The following is a 25,153-nucleotide window of genomic DNA, read 5'->3' on the forward strand; positions in this document are numbered from 1 at the left end:
CAATATAATGTCAGGGTCCCTTACTAGGGAATGGCATATAGCGATGGGTTTAAAGGTTAGATAAAGAACACGTATTGACTTGGAAAAAATTCTACATCCTATCTTTTTCTTTTTTTTTTTTTTCGCCCTAATTATTCAGCTTCTCTTCACAGGAGCCCTAGACCAGAGCAATGCATATATATAATATAGAGCACTCCCATACATCCACCACAAAACCTTTTCCCTTCCACAGCGATACTCTTACACCCTATTCACATCATATTTACTTAACGTGAACTAAGCTCCAGGTTTGCAACATTGTAGATGTTATCTTTCCATAGGAGCAGGCTATATGCTGACTTTTTTTAAAGTTCTACTTACATCACTCTGGAAATCAGTGTTCCACTTGGTATGTCCTTAATGCAGCCAACAAGCTACAGCACCATTAACCCTAGAGAGAACCTAGGAAGGTGGACTACATTATTTTACCAGCCTGGTGCATCATTTGGTTGGCACTATGAGACACTGCCAGGTTGCAGGCAATATCCATTGTGTATTTGACCATGTTGAGCCACCACTGGCTACTGCAGAAGTATGAAACTGTAATGTATTTTCCATCCACTTCAGGATCACAACCAGAGATTTAGTAGATAACTTTAAGTTTCTCAGGGATCAGTGAACAACCTAGCCAATAACTCCAATGGAGAGGCAAAATGCAGTTTATTGAAGACCTGATATGAATGTACAGGAGTTTAATAATCCTGAGGTTTCTTTTGATTTTTACATATTTTATTTTCTTTAAAAGCATTTTTATATTCTTTATTTTCTTATGATTTTTGTGAACTTTTCTTAAAAACTTCCCATCTAATATATACCTTATCGTTCTAGTCTTTACCACTACTTTAATATGCAGACTTTCTCAGTTATTTTATGAAAACTGAAGATTCTCAATGGTTCCAACATGTTTCCATATTATTAAATTACTTTTTGCATTAATATCAATTAAGCTTTTAATAAATGGTTAATCATTGGTCCCAGGTAGAGAGAAAGGGGCTGGAGAGTAGTAAAGCAGGCTGATTTACTGACTACAATTCCACTTTATAGATTATAAGTTACCAGGTTTTACTTGTGTGGCCATAATGGCAGGGGATAAATGGCAAAAGCAGGGTGAATATGGCAGGAAAAGGCACTGGGACAGAGTGAATGCAAGAAAATGCAAAGAGATCTTTATTCTCGATTTTTAAACCATTAATTATTCTGTCCCTTTGCTACTAGCAGGGGAGGAGTTCCAGCTATTTACTGTTTTGATTAATTACCCCACTCATCAATCCCCCAGGATGGCCAAAAGATAAAGTCCTTGGGAAGTATCAGTGGTTTCCTGGCTTCTGAAGGAAATCTTGATTGTGGTTCTTGCCGCAGCCATCTTCAGGATATTGATGCCAACATGGAGTCTTTGCCAGGTCCAAATCTACCTATTGATATCCTATTTTACTAGCCAGCTTCGATTACCTTAAATTCCATTTAGCAAACATGGAATTTACTTTATCCATTTAAAGAGGACAGACCTACATTTCTTTAACTTAATTTCTCTAGACATGAATTTACAACTTACATCATATTTTATTTGTTTTAATTATAATTTAGAAACTGTCTTTCCTTAGATTTCAAGGATTTTTTTTCTCTTATTGAAATTCAGTAATAAGATAATTAACCACCTTTATTTTAAGGCTGCTAAAATGTTTAAATTGAGGAATCACAGGGTAACTATGATTTTTAATTCCCCACATCAGAAGATTGAGTTTTAATCTATCACACTGTCTTTTCCCCACAGTTCTTTCAAAGAAAATGCTTAGGGAGTAGTGCAGATTAGAGAGTCTAGGAAAATCTTTTTCCTTTCCCTATAGTTTCTATATCCAGTTTTCTATATTACCTCTCCGTCCTGCTTAGCTTAATTTGGGATCTAGGAATACTTTTTCACATGTATAATTGAATATTTGATATTTCAATTCAAATAGAGCTCCTCTAAGAATTTTCATTTGTAACTTTGATATTACCATCCCAAATATGAAGATATATATTGAACACATATACAGACACAAGTAGAGTTTTACAAAGACATGAAGCAGGCTAGTAAGATAGGGAATCAATAGATGGATCTGGAACTTGGCATGAAGTCGCTGTGGACATGAATAACCACAAGATGGCTGCTGGAAGACCCTTGGCAAGATTCTGCCACATCAAAGACCTCCTCTGCAAGCCAGAAGCAGACCCAGATATTAGCCAAGGATGTTATCATTGGGCCCTCATGTGAGATTGATGGGAGAAATGAGCAATCAAAATGGTAAACAGTTGGAACTCCTCCCGTGCCATAAGCAAGGGGTGGGATAATTGACATTTCAAAATTGAGCATGAGGCCTGAGCTCTCTCCACTGGGCCCCAACTCTGGCTGCCTTCTCCCCCTCTTGGATCACTATGCAAGTAAGCCTGGGGATTTATAACCTACAAGGCGGGATTGCAGTCAGTAAATCAGCCCTCCTCATCACTTTTTAGGCTTTGCCTCTCTACCTGGGACCCCTGAACTTTTATTTTCTCCCATTTCTCTTCCATCCCTACCTGAATAAATTACTGGACTAGCTCACCTGACCTGCTCTTGCAATTCATTTCTGCAGCATAGTCAAGAACCTAAACAAAATCTGGTGACATATTTGGTGAGCCCATCCACAAGTTTATTGCCGAGTGAAACTATAGCCTGCAGCTTGTTTGAAGCCTTCCTTTTTTTTTTTCATTTTAAATGGTTTAGCCTATGAGCCCCCATTGGATGAAATCCCAGAAGGGAAGGGGCTGGGGCATTGGAACTCACTGTGTCCATGCCACAAGCCTGGGCTTGTTACATCTGACCCCAGCGGGGTGGTCTGGGGTACAAAACAGGAGCACACTGTGCTACGATGCTCTTTTAAGTAATTTTAGCAGCTGTCGGCTCTGCCCTTGGGGCTGGCAACTATTGTCTTCTCCTACTCTCTACCCTAGGTGGTGCACAGCAGTAATGGGGAGACAGGGGCTTCTGGGGCCCATACCTTTGCAGGCCTGTGCAGTGGCAGGCAGTGCCAAAATGGATGCTGTGGAAGTTCCCTTTCCCCAGGGTGGTCACAAGCCCGGATACTCTTGCTTGTTTAACCTTAACCCATGTTTTTACCTTCCCACTTCTTGCTACTGAATTTCTCTTTACAGATTTTTGTTAGATGCTTTGGAGTCTTAAAAACAGTGAAACTGGGAAGCAACCTTTGCTAGAAAGGAAGCCATTGCCTCAAGGCACCAAGGCCTATTAGATAGCATCAATCTCTAATCAGTTAATGACCGTTATTTTATTTTATATTTTAATTGTATTTTTGAGAATACATAGATCACAAAAATGTTATATTAAAAAATATGAGATTTCCATATACCCCACACCCACCGACTCTAATCCTCCCACATTAACCACCTTTTTCATCATTGAGAGATATTCATTTCATTTGATAAACACATTTTGGAGCACTGCTGCTATGCTTGGAGAATGTTCCCATTGTAGTTTACACTGTCTCCCAGGACATTCAGTGGGTTATGGCAGAATATAATATTCAGCATCTGACCATGAATATCATTTAGGACAAATCCAAGTCCAGAAAATTCCCACACATCACATCTATTCTTTCCACTCCCTCCGTTCAGCAACTACTTTGGCCACAGTCTCCACATCAATGATAAAATTTCTTCCATTGCTAAAGTCATAATTTTTCTATAGTGGAACACCAGTAAGTCCATTCTTATATATTTTATTCCTCCACCCAGTGGACCATGGGATGCTGACCTCCACTCCACTTCTATATTGAGAGGGAGCTAAGATCCCACATGGTTGATGGATGCAAATCTCCTGCTTTCAGTTTTAGGCACTCTTGGTTAACTGGTGCTGTGGTTGAATATCTTCACCTCCTTGTTAGCTGACCTGCGTAAGACCAACAAACTGGAGACTAGGAGGTGCAACACTGCTGAAGCTCAGGGCTCAGCTGGCACATGACCAGTCCAAAGATTCAAGTCTCCTGTGTATACACCAACTCCAGTTCCAACCACAGGTTCTGTAAGAGTAACAGAAGAGACATGTATAGAAAGATCACATCTGAGTCCTTCTCCATCACTCTCAAGAGCACAAATTCCAGATTATGGCCCACTGACAAGGCACTGAACTCCAGAGCCAACTGCCATGATCATAGTACCTGTGTATCACCATAGCCTCCAGGAGCACCAGTACCTGGGGTTGTATCCACTTTGTCAGTGTCTGAGATTCTGCTGAGTCATGCATAAGTGTAACCCTTCTGATGACCTCCCAACTCTCTTTTGAAGACTCTTAGCAATATAAACTTATTTGTCTTTACCATTTCCCCATTTTATTCAAGGTCTTTTTCTAGTTGCATCGCAAGTTATTGATTGGGGTTAACCCCTCAGCACTAGGGAGGCTTATCCCCAGGAGTCTTGTCCCATGCTGGAGGGAAGGTAATGCATTTACATGCTGAGTTTGACTTAGAGAGAGGCCATGTTTGAGCAACGTGGAGGTTCTCATTAGGTAATTCTTAGGCACTCTGCAACTCTAGGCATAGTTCATGTTTCAGACACACAGGTTCATAAGTATTGTCATCAATATCAAGAACTCATCATTGGGCCATCCTTCCTTGTTGGACTTTGCCATTGCTCTTGGGGGATTGTTGTTGTTCCTTTGGGGAATGTGAGAGAGCTCCCCTGGCTTGAAACTCAGTACTCCCTCTGTTGTAATTTGGAACTGTGGCTACTATGAAAATACCCAAAGAATCTTCAAATATTTTTGTATACTATATGCTGGGAAATTATCAGTCAGTAAAATCTTAAAACTAGGACTGCATGTAAGACTTCTGGAGGGATATGGATAATACGTTTTCTGACTCTTCTCCATGGAAGGAACAGTATTCAATTTAGAAGGCATCTCATCTATTCGATTGGTCTTCCAAGTTCAAATGGCCTCAGGAATGCCTGGAACCAGGGACTCTGTTATGATCAGAGTAGCAAGAATCAGAAAGTAGCCAAATATTTCCTGAGATTAAACTCAAAAACTTCTGTTTGGGTAATCATGCGGTCAATCAAAGACCCTGAAATATGAGAGATGATGAGAACCAGAGTAGTAAACTGTGAAGAGTCCCCATTCCTTGGCCCTTCCATTCAAAGGACAGCCAAATATCCCCTGAGACTTATCTCACACACTTCTGAGTGCTCAGAATATCTCCCACCAGCTCAACTTGGGTATATTGAACTGAACCATCAGATATCCCCCAAGACTTATGTCACCTACAGGGATGCCTCTAGGCCAGGCAGGCTCTGAGAGTTGAAATTTTCAGTATGCTGGGACAGGGGATCAGCTTCAAATTGTGTGGAGTGGTGAACATTTCAGGCAGAATAGGACTCTGGGATGCCAGATTGGTGGCTAAAAGGTGATTCTTCATTCTTCCTAGAATAATGGGCACAACTGCTAGCATACCAACAAATTCCCCATAGGAGTCTCTTTTCAGGAATCAGGAAATTCTGCCTCCTGCTGGCCTACATGGCCCCAGTATAGCCAAGAGCAGCCTCTGTAAATGACCCTGAACTCCACTTAAACCCATGTAAGAAAAGAAGACAGATAGACCTGATGCCCAGAAAGCTCAAGTCATGTCTCCTTAAAGAAATGAAAAATTAAACCTCAATCTTCTATTAGTTTAAACTCAGTTGTGCCTATGAAAGTTACGAATAGAGACCAACATCCAGACCAGTTAATAAGCATCTCCTGGACAATAAGAAAACTCATGTGCCATCAGTTGAGATCAAAGAGCTTCTAGAAATGCTAAAGTGATAAATATTTTGTTTGTATGTGTGCTTAACCTTGCATTCACCTATGAACTCTGTGTTTAACATTGTCAGTTTACTTGTGTCTTGGAAATCAGATTTGGGGTTTACCTGTTAAAAATTGAGTAATGGTGAAAGGTCACCTAAATACAAGCCTTTAAATGTCAATACTGTCTTGGGAGTGGATTTAATGTATAAATCACAAGTGGAATTTATTTAATTGCTAGTTGTGGTTAATTACAAGGAATTTGAAAAAGCCTCTTCTAAACTGAAGCATTTAAATGCCCATTTCTAAGAGCCATTATTAGCTAGAAACAGCAAAAAGTAACTTCATAGCAGTAAAATCTGTCTGGATGTCACCTCGATTGCTTATTCAAGTGGTGGTAATAAAAAGTTTCCTTGATTCCATTGGAAATCTTGTTTTCTTTTTTTTTTTTTTTTTAAGAAAGGAGTAGTTTTTCCTCTACTGCTAAAATAAAATACCTGCTAAATAATGTCTTCATGGTAGAAGTGTAAAGGTAAAAATCAAAGTACTAAAATCTTCATTTGATATGTAATGCATTGTATACAAAGTTTTTAAAAAGTATAAAAATCAAGAGATAAACTTCAGCATTGTCAAATTTTCTTGTGCATTCAAAAAACTCCCTTGATACACTGCAGGTTTCCTCTCCATTTGAGTTTTTGGTTAAAATATTCACTGATCCCTAAAGCAGTAAAATCATCTACTACATCTCTGGTTGTGCTCCTAAAGTCGATGGAGACTACCTTGCAGTTTCAAACTCCTGCAGCAGCCAGTGATGGCTCAGTACAGACAAATGTACAATGGATATCACCTCCAGATTGGCATTGTTTCATAGTACTGAAGGGTGCTACACACCAGGCAGGTGGAATACAGGAACCTACCTTCCTAGCTTCTCCCTAAGGTCAATGATGGTGCAACTTGTTGGCTCTGTGAAGGACATACCAAGTGGAACAATGATCCCCACAGTACTGTGAGTAGAAGTTAAACATAACTGGCATTATGGCCTGATCCCATGGAGATAGAAGATGTAAGGTATTGCAAACCTGAAACGTATACCTGTTAATTGCACCTCAAAGAGAAACTTATGAATTGGATAGTACATTAATTAGAATTAAGTACTATACCTAATCCCATTCTAGATATAAATTTAAGAGGTTCCCATGTACCCCAATCCCCACCTCCCAACCTCAAAAAAAATGACCTCTTTCTTCAGGGTAGCACATTCATTTCATTTGATGAATTCATTTTGGAGCACTGCTACACCACATGAATTATTGGTTACATTGCAATTTACACCCCCCCGCCCCCGCCAGGCCCATTCAGTGGGTTAAGGAAGTATATATAATGCCCCGTGTCTGTCCCTGCAATAGCATTGAGGACAATTCCAAGACCCAAAAATACCCCAATATCAAAACTCTTCTTCACTCTCCCTGCCTCCAGCACCTCCTGTGGCCCTCTTCTCCACATCAATGATACAAATACTTCCATTGCTAGAGTCACAATGATTCTACCATAGAATACCAATAAGTCCACTCTAATCCACATTTATTCCTCCATCCTGTAGACTGAGGGAGGGTGATGTCCACTCCACCCCTAAATTGAGAGGGGCCTTAGACCCCACTTGGTTGATGGATGTGATTCTCCTGCTTGCAGTTGTAGACACATTGGGTCACTGGTGTGCTGGTTGACCATCCTCTCCTCCCTGTTAGCTGATCTGGGTAAGTCCAATGAAGCAGAGAGTCAGTGTTGCAGCTCTGCTGAGGGTCAGGGTCCAGCTGGCACATGGACAGACTAGAGATTCAAGTCTCCTGGGCATTCACCAAACCCAGTGCCAACCAGGAAATGTGTTCATTAAAAGTGACAGAAGAGGCATGTTTAGAGAAGTCATATCTATGTCCAAATCCATCATATTCATGTCCACAAATTCCAAAATAGTGTCCACTAGCACGGCATGGAACTCCAAAGCTATCTGCCATTACCCTAGGACTTGGTTGTCTCTGCAGCCCTCAGGGGCACCACTTCCTGGGGTTATATCTCCATTCAGTTTATCTGGGATCCTACTGAGACATGCATAAGCAAATACTTTGATGACCTCCTGATTTATTTTGAGGTCTCTTAGCAATATAACTCATTTGTCTTTACCATTTTTATTCAAGTTGTTTTCAACTTTCATCATTAGGTAATGATTGATAGTAATCCCTCAGTCCCAGAGAGGCTTATCACCAGTAGTCATGACCCATGCTGGGGGAAATGTATTGCATTAACATGCTGATTTTTGCTTAGACAGTGGCCACATTTGAGCAAATTGGAGGCTCTCAGGAGGAAACTCTTACACACCTTGCAACCTTAGGCCTAGTTGAAATTTAGAAATATTTTTTATTATCATTTTTTAAAGACACATATAAAGCATATAATGTTACCATAAAAAATATAAGAGGCTATCATATACCCTCCTCTCCACACTCCCACTCCTCCTACATCAACAATTTCAAGCACAAAGACTCATAAGCATAATCATCAGTATCAAGGACCCATCACTGAAATTTCTTTTTCACTGCTCTTTGACCTTGTATTTGGGGGATTGCTGCTCTTCCATTGGGGAGTGCAACAGAGATTCCCAGAATGGGAACTCAGCACTCCCTTTGCTGTCCTGTGAAACTCTACCTCTTATGTCATAACCCATCAACATCCAAACATATCTACATATCTTATATGAATGCCTTGGAAAACTCCCTCCCACACATGCATCCCCCATCAAGGACATGCCACATCTGTGCTCCTCCCCTGACAGTGTTGAAACCCCCTGTAATCCAAAACTTCTTAAACAAATAAAGCCTAATATATTGCCAAATTCAGTTAAGAGGAAAATGTAATGGTAACAATAGGTTTAAAGATTAGAAATAGAATATATAAGAATTTAGAAAAGCTAAAATAAAGTAAGAAATGAACTGGAATAATAAAAGAATGAAAAATATTGTAACAAATTTTTTGATGTTTTGTCTTTCATCACTGTAATAGGTTTTGCCCTGTATGTACAGTGGCAAGGCAATCTCTTCCATTTCTTCCTCAGTGTCTCCATTTTTTGTGTGTGTCCTCAAAAAAGTTTTAGGTCACAGTAAAGCCATATATAGACCATAGGGGATTCCCATGGGCTCAATATCAAACCCATTTCCCCCTTCCCGAGAAATGATCTTTATACATGTGAATGTTACATTTGATGCGACTGATGTACAGATATTGAAACACAGATAATAATCATAGTTTCAATATTGTTTTCATTATTGTATACATTTTAGACTGCACACTCATAAAATTTTGGATACATAATGGTTTACAATATAGTCTACATTTTTATAAATTTTTGGTGATATTTATATATTTATTTACTTCTATTTTTTTAATTTTTTTATTATCTTTTTAAAAGATAAATAGATCTAACAAAATGTAACATTATAAAATATAAGGGGCTCCCAGATCCCCCACTCCCCACACCCGCCACTCATCCCGCATCAACTTCTTTCAGGATAAATGAGTTTATATGGCTATGAGTCTCCAAAAAGAGCTGGGAGGTTATCAGAGGAGTTGCCCTTATGCACACCTCAGCAGATACTCAGAGACAGATAAAATAGATACAACCCTAAGCATTGGTTCTTCTGAGGGCTCCAGAGACCGACAGGTTTTATTGTCATGGAAGATGGAGTTCAGTGTCATGTCAGTTGGCCCTACTTTGGAGTTTGTGTTTCTGTGTGATGGAACTGGACTCAGATGTGATTTTTGTCCACAAGTCTCTCCTGTTACTTTTACCAGAATTGTAGTTCATGCTGGGGTTTAATGTATACCCAGGGTTCCTGAATCTCTGGACTGACCATGTGATAGCCAGGCACTGAGCCTCAACAAACTTGCAACTCCTACACTCTGGTTTATTGGACTTACCCCACTCAGCTAATAAGGACGTGAAGAAGGTCAACCATCACACAGGGAGCCAAGAGTGCCTACAACTGAAAGCAGGAGGATTGCATCCTGCATTCATGTGGATCTAAGCTCACTCTTGATATAGATGTGGAGTGGACACACCATTCCAAGGTCCACAGGATGGAGGAATAGAGTATGAATTAGAGTGGACTTACTGATATTCTATTCATGAACTGTTGTGATTAGTAATTGAAGAAAATGTGGCATTGGTGTGGAGAAAGTGGCCATGGTGGCTGCTGGGGGTAGGGAGTGGGAGGATGAGATGAGATGTGGGGGAAATTTTGGGACTTGGAGTTGTCCTGGGTGAGGCTGCAGTTACAGTTACCGGACATTGTATGTCCTCCCGCGGCACACTGGGTGGGCTGTGGGAAAGTGTGGGCTATGGTGTGGACCATTGACCATGAGGTGCAGCCATGCTCAGAGATGTATTCACCAAATGCAATTAATGTCTCATGATGATGGAGGAGATTGTTGTTTTGGGGGGGGAGGAGGGAGTGAGGGGGGTGGGGTATATGGGGACCTCGTATTTTTCTAACGTAATATTAAAAAAATAAAGACAAAAATAAATTTAAAAAATTAAAAAAACAGAAAAACACAGCTCAACGAGTTATGGAAACATTGTTCCTATAAAGTTCATTTCAGGAACTTTGATCTCATCTAATTCCAACTACTAACTCAGATGTTTCTCTAGAGTTCAGGAAGATGCACAGATGAACGCAGATTAAACGGCCTAGTCACTCCTTATTAATGAAAAAAAATTAGAAAAAATGCTAATCATATTCATAGCTCAGAAAACCAGATTTCTGATTCTTTTTTTAACCTTTAGCATTAATATAGTACCAACTTCAGTGTCATCTCGGGCAAGACACTCACTTTCCCTGCTCTTCAGCCTTCCTATCTTTAAAAGGAAGATAAAAGCATTTTTCAGGCCAATCACTGCACTTTTTGCTCATATATTGTAACTGAAAGTGTTTTGTAAACTTTAAGGTGCTACTCTAATATCATAGCAAAAGATGACAGGGTGTGCCCAGGTACAGGGTAATTGGTGTTCCTATCATTTATAATGTGCCAGAGATAGAAACAGGAAAGGGGGAGCCAAGTAAAATTCTCCTCAGTTAAATATGTGCCAAGGTGAAAGAGAGCAAGGAACTCTTCTATCTTTCCTGGTAAACAGAAAAGGAAGGTGGTAAAGAGAATATTTGCTAATAAAGTGGTTAGCCAATAGAGGAGTGGGTGATTAAATAGTCTACAGTCATTGTTTTAAAATGTATGTAAATGTGTACAAAATGTCAGCTCTAGAATATACCTTCATGTAATGAGCAATGAACCGTGTAAATATTTCAATAAAACCTAATTTCAGACCTGTAAAAAGAAAATATAGTACCAACTTTGCTGTTGCTTCAAAAATATTAAAGTTGTGTTCTTAAGTATATTCCATATAATATATTATTTGTATGTTCTGATTGTATCAGCACATTCTTAAAAATCTGTAGAAGTCCATTCCTCCTTTTATATTATTAACCACAATTCTCATCTCCTTCCAAAATCATTTTTATGCATTCCCAATATCATCCTCCAGCTGTCCTCCATATAACAATAAATTTCACTTGACTACTTGTTTCAGCCACATTCACACCCACAAATCAGTGTTTCTTACATTCATTATTTGTAGCCATCAATTGCCACCATTACCACCTATTTATATTTTACCTGATTAAACATTCTACATACATCCCACATTCCATCTGCCACCAACCTATACTTCACAGTTCCACTCCAGAAGTCTACTCATTGTATTTAGATCATATCAGTGAGACTATAAAATATTCTTCCTTTTGTGTCTGAATTTGTTCAACCTAATATTCTCAAAGTTCCTGCTTGTTGTCATGTGCTTATCCAATTGATTTCTTGGTACAGCAGAATAATAACCCAATGTATGATATATTACATTTTGTTTATCCATTCATCAGTTGATGGACACTTACATTGTTTCCATCTTTTAGCAATTATGAATAATATAATTGTACTATTAATTATAACCCATAGCTTCCTTTACGGTTCACTATAGTGCACAGTCTTATCATTGCTTACCTTTAATTTGTATTTTAGCAACTTATATACTACCAATATTTCCCCTATTACTCCACATTTAGTTATATAATTTACTAATGTTAATTATATTCACAAAGTTGTGTTACCATCATGACTATACATTAACAAATCTAATTAAGTGATCTTTTGAGGCTCAAGTTTCTTTTTCAGTCTGTTCCTATTCTACTTTATATGGATTATTTACTTAACATGAATTTACTTTTTTTTCTTTTGCATTTATTTTTTTCTCTGTTAGCTTAAACATTTCATTAAAAAATATAGGAGGTCCACATATACCCCCACCCCCCTCATCCCACTCCTCTCACATCAACAATCTCTTTCAACATTGTGTGGCACATTCATTGCATTAGGTGAATACATTTTGGAACACTGCTGCACCACATTGCAGCTTACATTCTCCCCAGTCCACCCAGTGGGCCATGGAAGGACATAAAATGTCTGGCATCTGTTCCAGCAGTACCACCCAGGACAACTCCAGGTCTTGAAAATTCCCCCACTTCATATTTCTTCTTCCCTTTCCCTACACTCAGCAGCTAAGGTGGCCACTTTCTGCACATCAATGCTTCAATTTCTTCCATTACTGATCACAATAGTTCCATTGTAGAATATCAGTAAGTTCATTCTAATCCATACTCTATTCCTCCATCCTGTGGACAATGGGATGGTTGTGTACACTCCACTTCTATATCGAAAGGGGGCTTAGATTCCACATGGTTGTGTGGAATTCTCCTGCTTGCAGTTGTAGGCACTCTCAGCTCCCTGGTGTGGTGGCTGACCTACTTCACCTCCTTGTTAGCTGACCAGGGTAAGTCCAAGGAACCGGATGGTAGGAGTTGCAAGTCTGCTGAGCCTCAGGGTTCAGCTGTCACATGGACAGTCCAGGGATTCTTGTCTCCTGAGTATACATCAAACGTAGCACTAACCACAGGTTCAGTGAAAGTGACCGAAAAAGCATGCATAGAAAGGTTACATCTGAATCCAACTCCATCACACTCAGGAACACAAACTCCAAACTAGGGCCAACTCACATGGCACTGAACTCCAGAGCCATCTGCCATGACCATAGAAGCAATGGGTCTCTGTAGTCCTCAGGAGAACCAGTACCTGGGTTCTATCTACTTTGGCAGTCTCTGGGATTCTGCTGAGGGGTGCATATGCGTGACTCCTTTGATGACCTCCCGACTCTTTTTTGGACACTCATAGACATATAATCTCATTTGCCTTTCATGCTTCCCCTTTTATTCAAGGTCAAAAAGCAGAGTTTAACACCTGACATTAACTGTAGGTTGAGATAGTCCTCTTGTCTTAGTTAACCCTTTACTCAAGGTCTTTTCCTAGTTGCATCACCAGCTGGTGCTTGCCTACCATGAAGTTTTGACAACTGTCGCTTTGTCTTGTATTTTAAGTTCAAGTAACGTCATCCATTCAATTTCATTTTTCCTTTTAAAAAGTTTTTGACTATTTGGGGCCCCTGTCACTTCCAAATATATTTGGTAATTTGCTTTTCCAAGTCTGTTTATAAGTGCTGTTGGAAATTTATTGGAATTGGGTTAAATCTGTAAGTCAATTTGGAAATGACTGACATCTTAATTATATTTAGTCTTCCAATCAGTCAATATGAAATATGCTTTCATTTGTTTAGGTCCTATTTCACTTGCCGTAGCAATGCTGTGTAATTCATGCCTACAAGTTCTTTACATCTTACTTAAGTTTATTCCTAGATATTTAACTCTTTTAATTGCTATTGGAAATAGAATTTTTAAAATTTAATCTTCAGATTTCTCATTACTGTTGCACAGAAAAACTGATTTTTGCCTCTTGCTCATATATCCTGCCACTTCACTGCACTGTTTAATCATCTCTAGTGGCTATGCTGCAGAATTTTTCTTTTTCTTTTGGCTTTCAACATGTAGAATCATTGCATCTGCAATTAATGAAAGTTTGTCTTTTCCAAACTGGATGCCATTTATTTGTTTTTTTTTGTCTAAGTGCTCAAGGAGTACTTCTAATACAATGGTAACCATGAGTGGGGACAGTGGGCATTTTTGTCTTGTTTCAGATCATTGAGAGGAAGGAGTATGATGATAGCTATGGAATTTTCTTATAGGCTCTTTATCATGGTGAGGAAGTTTCCATCTAATCCTATCTTTTGAGGTGGTTTTATCAAGAAGGAGGCTGTGTGTTGTTGAACGTCTTTTCTGTGTCTGTTGAGATGGCCATGTGATCACAGACTGAGTCAGGTAATGCTCCCTCTTCTCAAAATTTGAAAGATCTTAGGCAGGATAAGTATTACTTCTTTCTGGAATGATTGACATAGTTTGCCCATCCATCCATCTGGTCCTGTGATTTTCTTGATAGACAGAATTTTATCACTCTTTCAATCACATTGCAGGTGATTGGACTATTCGGTTCTTGAATTTCTTTTTTCATCAACGTAGTTTGATGTGCCTTTCAAGAAATCTGTACCCTTCATCTAAATTGTCCATATTAATGGCAATATATTTTTTTCAATATATCCTCTTATAATACTCTGTTTCTTTGGGGTCAATGGTGATATACACTCTATCATTTCTGATTTTATTTATTTGCATCAACACTATTTTTTTCTTTGCTAGCCTACCTAAGGGATTTTCAATTTTATAATTTTTTCAAAGGATCATTTTTGGTTTTCTTTATTCTTTCTAATTTTTCTTAATCTCAATTTCATTTAATTCTGCTTTATTCATTATTTCTTTCCATCTGCATGCTTTGGGATTTGATAGTTGTTCTTTTTCTACTTCCTCCAGGTGTGTAGTTATGGTTTTGTTTCTGGTTCTTTATTTATTTTTAAATGTATTATTTAAGGCAATGAGCTGCCTTCTTGGCACTAATTTAGCTGCATCCAATACATTTTATGTTTTTTCTCATTTTCATTTGTTTGTGGTAGTTAATATTTATCTGAGTTCCTCCAAGACAAACTGATTGTATAAGTGTGTGTTTAACTTCCATATAATTTTTCTAATTATGTTCTCGACCATTTTTGATTTCCAGCCTCATTTCACAGTGGTCAGAAAAAGTGCTTTGTATAATTTCAATATATCTAAATTTATTGAGACTTACTGTATGTGCTTGCATTTGTGTCCCAAATTTTGGGGAAATTGAAATTGTTCTGCATGAATTTTCAATTATAGATACAAGCCATTATAAATGTCAAAATCCACAAAATTGTATGGTGCAAATTGAAAACCATATTGCAAACTATAGACTGTGGTTTGTAGCAGTGCTTCTATATGGATTCACCAATTGGCATAACTACTCCATACTAATGAAAGATGCTATTGATATTGGAAAATATGAATGGGGGTGGTAGAAGGGCACATGGATACCCTCTATGTTTCTGCTCTAACATTTCTATAATCTAAAACTTCTTTAAAAATAAAGTAAAAAATAAGTCCAAGCTCACACACTGAAAACTCTATTTATACCTGATTCAGAAGATTTCAAGGTTTTTATCTTCCTTTCAGATTCTAGAGATATCACTTTTCTAAAAAAAATGCCTTGCTCCATATTCATAAACTTTTTCCACAGTCACTTGTCAATGCTTGGAGTCTCAATCACTGATACCACGCTCTTCCACATAAGCCTCCTTTAGCATATCTAGAACCAAGCAACAAGTTCTTCTTGGGAAAGTAGAATAAGTGAAATTTCAGCCCCAAAGCCAGATTTTAAGAAGAGAAAAATTTTATTACATGGTAGGTCTTCTTCTGTCCATCTTGTATTGGAAAAGGAGACATTGTTCCTCAATATTACCAGGGAAGGGTCACCTGGATATGATTGCATTTGCCTTTTGATAGCTCTTTCTTCCAATTTTGAACTCTTGGACAACAAACATAAATGCAATCTTTGTCATAATGTCCATCCCTACATATCCTCAAATATTGCAAAGAACTTACCAGCCTCTATGACTAGAAAAAGGCCACACTGGAGCACAGTGATATGTTTCCTTCACTCCTACCTGGAATGTATAAGGAATAAGTCCTTGTTGTCTGTTTAGGTTGTCTCTTTATTTCTAGGGCTTTGTGAGCTCTACTATTCATAGCCTTAGGGATCATTAACTACCTCTAGTCAGAGGAGGCACGCTTGAGTGTGGTAGACCATAAATTTGTGTGGTATTCCCAACACTTAAAATCCCTGCCTTGTAAGTGTATGGGCCTGCATGATGGTCACATCTTCAAATTCCCTTCCAAGTCAAGTGCCTTAAGTCTTATACTTTTTACATCATGGTAATAGAAATCTATCATTGCCTGTGTCATAGATGTTTGATGTGGTAGAGTGTGTGGGCTGTTTTCCTGATATGTTTCTCTGCCTTATGTTAAGAAAAGACAAGAGTTTCTCACATAAGGCCATGTTCCCCCAAAAGTACAAATATTTGAGGAAACCAATCTGGACGTGGAGGAATGAATCAATATAACTTGCTAACCTATGGGTTTAGGATGCTTTATAAGGACTGAGGGTTGTCACATTTTAGGAATTCATAATGCAGATGCACATTTATTTTAACATTGTCCTTCAGCTACTGATTTGCAAGCTTTGGATTTAGCATGACTGCTGCTTATCCAGGCAGGGACACATTGATTTGTGGGTGGCTGTGTACCATTGGATGGCATGAAGGCTTAAGTCTACCATATCGAGTATATGATGTGGCTACTCTGGGACCTACATGTTTTAGGCTGCCCATCTTTATGGACTCTGGAGTGCTTGATTCCAGGATGCTACTGCCTAAATCTTGACAAGCATGAGTCCTTCATGACACAGCATTCTTCTCATGCAATGAACACCAATTCATTGACCAGACCTGCTGTACTGACAAGGGTTAGACTAAATTGCCTGGAGGAAGGTTGTCCCTGGAGCCTTATTATCCATGGACTTGATGATATCATAGCACCTATGGGTGAAGAGGATAATCCAAACATGTTTTCAACCATTGGTTTCCACCTGGGTGCAGGACCTCACATGCAGAGCCCAAGGCAAAATATGTTCCAGTTCCCCCTATTGTATTTGAGGATATGGAAAAGATAAACAAAAAGACGTCATTTGAGGAATTAGATTTCCCTTTCCAGGTCATAATAATATCCAGCACAAACATCCATATGTATATTTTTATATATGCTTGAGGCTACAGGTTCCATTTCAGCTCTGTCTGCTAAATACTGTGCACAGACTTAAAGCTTTGGCTGTGATTCAGGGAGACATTAGTGAGATGTTCCCATTGATTTTTATTTTCCTGCTCCTTCATCTTCCCCTCTCTGCATGGCGATTGACTGATCCTACCTGCTTCATCAGAATGAAACCCAGTGTATTTAAGGATGGAGATCTGATTATAGGTAGTTTTTTCCCCCTTTATACATTTATAACATACAATGGGAGCACCAAACCTACCAAGGAAGTCTATATGAAGTGGTAAGGGCTTTTGCATTCATTTTCTGCTTGATTATTACAATGAAAACTGCCTTTGCAATTTGCAGGTGGCTTGATCAACATACTCCACATTACCTGTCCTCTCCTCACCACTTGCTATCCACATCGCAGAATGTAATTTATTTTTTCTGTTTCTACTGGAAATTTTTCTGCGTGAAAGAATATTATATTTTTCTTCCTTTTAGTTCCCATTTCTTTCCCTTTTCCAGTGCTGGAATCCAAGTGAGACAACCCTCTCCTAAAAATTCCACCCTCCTTGACTTTTCCTCTGCTTCTGCGCCACAAGCAGTGGATCAAGTGATATTCCTTAGAAACACAATCCACTGGTGTTAGAGTTTTGCTAAGCAGTTACAGGAAAATATATCTGTTTCCCAAACAACGGTTTGCTAATTATTCTTTTGCCATGAGTGTAGATGCTAATATTCTTACCAAGATGCCCCAGGTACCTGTGTCCCCTATGCACGGACAGACTTCTTACAACAGGCATCTGACTACTGTTTGAAATATCTCTGTATCATCCCCTGTCAGGGTTCCTTCACGCCTCCTCGAGCTGCCTGCCAGGCTAGGGATAAGAGATGAATGATTTGTGAGATATTTTCCACCCCAGCTTCATTCTCATTCATATGCGCATTTAAACTACTTTGCTTTGTAGATTTCTGTGACTGTAAGATCTATATTTGATGGTCTAATTAATGAATTGATGAAGTGAAACTTCAAGGGAACACGTTTCAATAAAATTGATTAAAAAATTTCAGGCAATTCCAGCAGATAGTTTCTGCTCACGTGAGAATAAGGAGTTTCATACAATAAAATAATGTTTTAATGCTTTTTTGAAATCAGATACATATGATTTGCAAGTAGCTGAGCAAAATTTTGACAGGGGATGGAAAGATTAGGAATTTGAGGCCTCTTTCTCCTTTGAAAGAGTTTGCAACTAAGTTTTCTTTCTTTTCATTTCTGGATATTTGTCTGCCTATCTTCCATTCTTTAATACTCCTCCAATGCGTCCCTGCTTATTTCGTCTCCATAATTTTCAAAACATATTTGTCCCATTGTTGTCAATGTCTTTGATGTACACACCTAATTCTGAAGGAGGCTGGTGATTGCTTGTTTTTTAATGCAGTTCACCTTGTTTCATTCAGGGACATTTTGACATGAATTTCCTGGTGTAGAAGGCCAGACGTTCTCATGTGTCCCAGCTTGTTTTAAGAACACTTTAAGGCTGAGGGAAAGAGTGGTGTTCTGTCTGACAGAGTAGGAGGCACTAACTGCTTTCCTTCTTACACTCTGCTGGGCACTCAAACCACTTCAGGAAAACATACACTTTGACAGATCTGTTTTTTTTAAATTTTTGTCTGAAAATAAAACCCCATGTGACAGTAGAATGCACTTGCAAATATATAAAGTTTTTTGACCTGGGAGACATATTCACTAGTCTCAGCAGGCACAGTGTCCACTGCTCACAAGCCTGGAGGGTGTGATGATTTGCCTTTCAGGATTTTGACCACTTTTTAATTCATGTACAGGCTTTTTCACCTTTTGAGAATATTTTTGTTATTGGAATTAACAAGAACTTGCTCATTAAAAATTCATTTTATTTTGTTCTTGCTTGTTTTAAATATTTTTCTATAATATATGTTGACGTAAAAAAGAGCATGAAATTTCACTTAAAGTAAAATTTAGGTGCAATTTCTTTTATTCTGTGTACCTTTTTGGTCAGGTCTCCCTAGTCTACGGTTTGCAAAATAGATGTGCTAATTTTACTATTTAGTTTTTCCTCTGAGACTTGGAAAGATTTTGCCTCAAGTATGAATTAGATAACATCAATTCTGTATTCCAAAATTATTTACTTTCACCACTACTCAAACAGGTCATTATTCTTGTACTGTTTTTCAAGACCAGCTTGATAATGCATGGAAGAGTCACTTAAACACAGATTGTTTCTCCATTTCGTATTCTGTACTGGTTCTATAACCATATCTTTCAATGCCATTCCCATTCTATTTAAAATATTTTGCCTAATAAAAAATTGCAACTATTGGTTTTTCTGTCATATTCTCCCCTTAGCATTCTCAATTATTTTCACTAATTTCCTGAACTTACCATGCTTCCAGAAAACCTCTTAAGCCATATTAACATTGCCTTATAAATATCTCAATGAATTTTTAAAATAGTTTATACTAATATACATACTATCCAAATTTTACATTTTAAGCACTGTTAAGTGTACAATACAGTGGTATTAAAGATATCCACATTTATTGTGCTGTCATCACCAATATCCATTACCCAAAGGTTTTAATCATCTCTAATAGAAAACCCTCACCCACTAAAAAATAATTCCCTTTCTCCTTCTCATCCTCTGGGCACTGTAACTTGTAATGTTTGTTTTAACTTTTTTTTAACCAAACAATATTATTGATGCATATTCATGAAGCATACAATTCATCAAAAATGCACAATCAATGATATTTGGTATAATCACATATTTGTGCATTCATCACTTCAATCATTACTGGACCATTTTCATTAATTCCATCATAATACTACTAAACTTTTATAGAATGTTAGTTTGCAGACCATTAACATATTTGTGACATTTTTTAGGAGGTGCGAGGGATTGAACATGAGACCTCATACATGGGAAGCAGGTGCTCAACCATAGAATTAAACGCAGTTCCCTGTTTTTTTGATGCTTTTACATTCCTCAATAGATCTTTATGGTACTGTTCATTGGTAACAGAGGAATTGATTTATGGGTAAATTTACTGTGAATTTTTAGTTAATAAATTTCTTAATAATAATCAATCATGATTATGTTAATTGTTACTTATATTAAAATGTATAAATGAAATTGCCCAATATTATACCATTAATAATATTAAAGAATTTATTATTAATCCATTGATATTATATCTATTTTCCATAAAGCTTTAATAGATTATTGATATTATATTTAAATGCCATTAACAGTTGTATATATTCGGTTGACTACTTCCTTATCAATTACAAACAATTTTCACATTTCCTCTTGGGCTTCCCATGTGGCCCATCTTACTTCCATGAAAAGATTGTATTTTCTCCTTTCTTTCCATTCTTATTTGCCTGTTATTTAGTCGCTAGCAATTCCAGTAAGGTACAAAGCAATCCTGAAATTAACAAGCCTTATTCTTACCTTGATTTTAAAGGAAATTCTTTTTGTTCAGGGATTCATCAAGCAAATTACATCCCATGGTACATGAGGCATATGACATTCTGCATCAGCAAACTTGGCTAATGGTTTTGGCTCATTCAGATCTGGAATGGGGAGAGTATCTGCCTGTGCAGATCAGTCCCTGGGTGGGGGTGATCCTTCATTACCTCACCCTCAGCCATCTCCAATTTTTACTCACTATCTATCCATATAAGCAGAGTCTAATTTCTGATTTTGAGTGTTTTTTTGTGTGTGCGTGTTTATTCATATTAAAATACAATTCTCCTAAACAAATATATTCAGTTACACGCTCAATTTTCTTTAATGCTTTATCAACTTCTATCAGTGCATACATTTTAATCATTGCAGAAAAGTGAAGACTGATAGGAAATTATTATCTAATTTGCTAATAGTCTTTTTTTAAAAGATTGTTTCATATTATTTTCTGCATGGTGTTTTATTCCCTATGTATTAGAAGAGTTTCCTTCGGGGTAATTCAGTTTTTTCCATAGAGATTTTATCATCCTACTTCCTTGTAAAACGTGATTACAGGACACATTTAAAGGAATAAATGAAAACTTGAAAACCAAAGTATGCAATTAGTTACAAAGATACACAAGTTTACTAAAGATAATAGCCATAATTAACCATAGGTAAGCATATTTATAGATGGGTGAGGAAAAAATGCATCCTTAGGAATCGAATTGTGCATTCATAATAATAAAATGTTCAAATCTACACAAAGGAAAAGCAATTATTATAAATATATAAAGATATAGTAGCCTCAAATAAATAAACAATAAAGAGAAGCAAGATATAAAATCAGGCATCATAGTGAGAAATTTCAACATTTCTCTCTCAAATGAGAAAATATATCTATTAAATATAAATTATATTTGAAAAAAGTTTACCAAGTTTGTTTTTTGGAGCACATTTGGAAACCTGTGTCTAATGGTGAAATGTACCGCATGGAATAGCTATTACTGTGTTAATCAAGTCTGTAAAAAAGGACTTTTGAAATGAAAGCAGATTTTCATTCTTCTTGGAAATTCTTTTGCTTGGTAATAAAAATGTAAAGAATTTCATTTGTGCCCAGAAATGACTTATTGATTAAGGAAGTGAAACTGCACAAATCAACAATAAAGATGAAAAGAATAAGAGTCATATGAAGGGAGTAGAAGTGAAGATCTTGGATTAATATTAATGTTAATAGGACTGTAATATTTTTTGTCTTTATTTATTTAATATTACATTCAAAAAACATGAGGCCCTCATACACCCCCGACCCCCTTCACCCCACTCCTCCTCCCATAGCAGCAATCTCCTCTATCATCATGAGACATTCACTGCATTTGGTGAATATGTCTCTGAGCACCGCTGCACATCATGGTCAATGATCCACATCATAGCCCACACTCTTCCACAGTCCACCCGGTGGGCCATGGGAGGACATACAATGTGCGGCAACTGTTCCTACAGCATCACCCAGGACAACTCCAAGTCCCAAAAGCGCCTCCACATCTCATCTCTTCCTCCCATTCCCCACCCCAGCAGCAACCATGGTCACTTTCTCCACACCAATGCCACATTTTCTTCTATTACTAATCACAATAGTTCATGAATGGAATATCAGTAAGTCCATTCTAATCCATATTCTATTCCGCCAAACTGTGGACCTTCGAATCTTTGTATCCACTCCACATCTATATCAAGAAAGGGCTTAGATTCCACATGGATGCTGGATGCAATCTTCCTGCTTTCAGTTGTAGGCACTCTTGGCTCAATGGTGTGGTGGTTGACTTTCTTCAACTCCATGTTAGCTGAGTGGGATAAGTTCAATAAACCAGAGTGTAGGAGCTGAAGTCTGTTGAGGTTCAGGGCCTGGCTATCATAAGGTCAGTCTAGAGATTGAGGTCCCCTGTGTATATATTGAACTCCAGCACCAACTACATTTCTGGTAAAAGTAACAGGAGAGGCTTGTGGAAAAGATCACGTCTGATTCCAGCTCCATCACACAGAAACACAAACTCCAAAGTAGGGCAAACTGACATGGCACTGAACTCCATCTGCCATGTCCACAGAACCTGTGGTTCTCTGTAACCCTCAGAAGAACCAATCACTGGGGTTGTATCTACTTTATCTGTCTCTGTAATATTTTAATTAAGAAATGCTTAAGAGACTTTTTAGACATCATAACACTTTTCCCTTTAGAATACTACATTGTTTCCAGTCCTATTAGGTATAGGTAGACAAACTTCACACTTCATTATTTTTCTTCTCTCAAATATTCCTGCTTTGCATGATTCTTCCCATACTGTGCTCTGATATTCTTCTCAGTTTGTTGATTTTGGAAGATGGCAGATCCAAAACTTGATGGGGTAGAGCCTTCAGTTAATTGATTGTCATTCTTTTTGAGGACACTTCTCACCATGCAGATGTTATGCCCCTCTGTCTCTCACATCCAATTCTGCCTAAGCACTGGAACTGAACTTTGGAAGAGATATAACCTTCAGTTGGAATTACTCTAACTTCAACTTCATGACAATAATACTGTCATTATATAAACCATTTAATAATGTATTAATATGAAAAAAATCATTTTTATTTCCTGATATAAAGAATAAATTAAAAATTCTATATGAATTTCATCACTCATTACACTTTCCTTTGTAAACAGTATCATCTTCCTCCAAGGAAGCAGAATTCAATCATAGCAATCAAATACCTTTTAGCTCTTTTTGAATTAGATAAATTTCTAAGGCTTCAGAAGAGCTCATCGAGAATGAGACTACTTGTGCTTTCAACCTGAATTTGGTCATTTAATTGAATTTGAAGATAATCATGATTTCAGTCTTCTGCCTAAATATAATTCTGCCTTCCACATAGGTTTGAGACCAAGAACTACCAGTATGTTCTGGCCTTGACTTTTGCAATTGAAGAGATCAACAGGAACCCCCCATCTTTTACCCAACATTACTTTGGGATTTGATCTGTACAATTCACTACACAGTGAACAGACAACATTGGAGAATCCCATCATTTGGCAATCAGGGCTGGACAAGGACCTCCCTAATTACACCTGCAGGAAAGAGGAAAGAGACTAAGTCTATAGCAGCCCTTACAGGAACAACGTGGGCAGTTTCTGCCCAGATTGGGACACTGCTGGAACTCTACAAAATTCCACAGGTGAACCTCATTAGAGGGAAGATGAATTAATGTTTCCTTTGCTATTTTCAGTGACCTTAAAAGAAAAGGTCAAAAGAGGGAATTGTGTTTACACATTTCTCAAAGGGTACAGCTAGTATACAGAGACATGGTGGGATGTTCACATATCCTTTTCCAGAATATAAGTGAAAACAGGTGAGTAAGAGAAAAAGGAGTTTCCTAGACCCTTGAGACTGATCAATTAATTCCATTATGCTCTCAGGGATTGGGAGATGATTAGAATATAAAAAGAGCAGTCTTCCCTTCTTCCTCTTTAAAACATTGCTTAATTTTCATCTGGGCTGAGTTTGTGCTTCTAATTCTCTTTCTCATACTGGCTATTTAATCCTTCCCCTTTAGCTTGCTTATGGCCTTTACGACCCACAACTGAGTGATGATGGACAGTTTTCATCTCTCTATCAGATTACCCCCAAGGACACATCTCTGGCTCTTGGCATGGTCTCATTGATGCTTCATTTTAGCTGGAAGTGGGTGGGACTGGTCATCTCAGAAGATAAGAGAGGTGTGAAGTTCCTATTGGACCTGAGAGAAGAGATGGACAAGAAGGGAGTCTGTGCAGGCTTTCTGGAAATGATTCCTGTCACTGAGAGGTCATGTTACTCAAAAGACTGGCAATATCATTTACGGATCAGAAAATCAACAGTAAATGTGACTCTCATTTATGGTGACTCCGACTCCCTAATTGGATTGAGTTTTGGGAGATGGAGACTCTTAGTAATAGGGAAAGTTTGGATCACAACCTCACAATGGGATTTTACCACCAGCGAGAGAGACTTTTTACTTGATTCATTTCATGGCGCCCTCATTTTCTCACAGAATATTGGTGAACTGCCTGATTTTAAAACTTTCATCCAGACAGTTAAACCTTCAAAATACCCAGAAGACTTTTATCTCATGAAATTGTGGTACGTCTCCTTTGATTGCTCGGTTTCTGAATCTGATTGTAACACTCTGGAGAATTGTCCTCCCAATGCCTCCTTGGAGTTGCTGCCTTGGTGGCTGTTTGACAAGGACATGAAAGAAGGAAGTTACAATGTGTATAATGCGGTGTATGCTGTAGCTCAGAGCCTTCACGAAATGCTTCTTCAACGATTAGAAATGCAGTCAGTGGAAAATGGAGATGGACTGGGTGTTTACCCCTGGCAGGTAATACCTCTTCCATTGAACAATAAGTGTATTTCAGAACATGCCATAATCATTACTTTCTTGGTGTGGAACATACGCTCAAGTCAAGAAGTTTAGGGTTGTCTCTCTAAAAGAGCAAGAGATTGTTTACTTGTTCACTGTCTAAGAGGTAAACCTAGACCTAG

The 25,153-nt window shown here is 38.0% G+C and overlaps 1 pseudogene; it reads left to right on the forward strand.

Annotated features, from left to right (window-relative positions):
• LOC131276819 (vomeronasal type-2 receptor 116-like) overlaps window positions 1–25,153 on the forward strand; it is an 80,137-nt pseudogene that overhangs the window by 24,172 nt on the left and 30,812 nt on the right.

Source organism: Dasypus novemcinctus, chromosome 30 (assembly GCF_030445035.2).
Source record: "Dasypus novemcinctus isolate mDasNov1 chromosome 30, mDasNov1.1.hap2, whole genome shotgun sequence".
Classification (NCBI taxonomy): domain Eukaryota; kingdom Metazoa; phylum Chordata; class Mammalia; order Cingulata; family Dasypodidae; genus Dasypus; species Dasypus novemcinctus.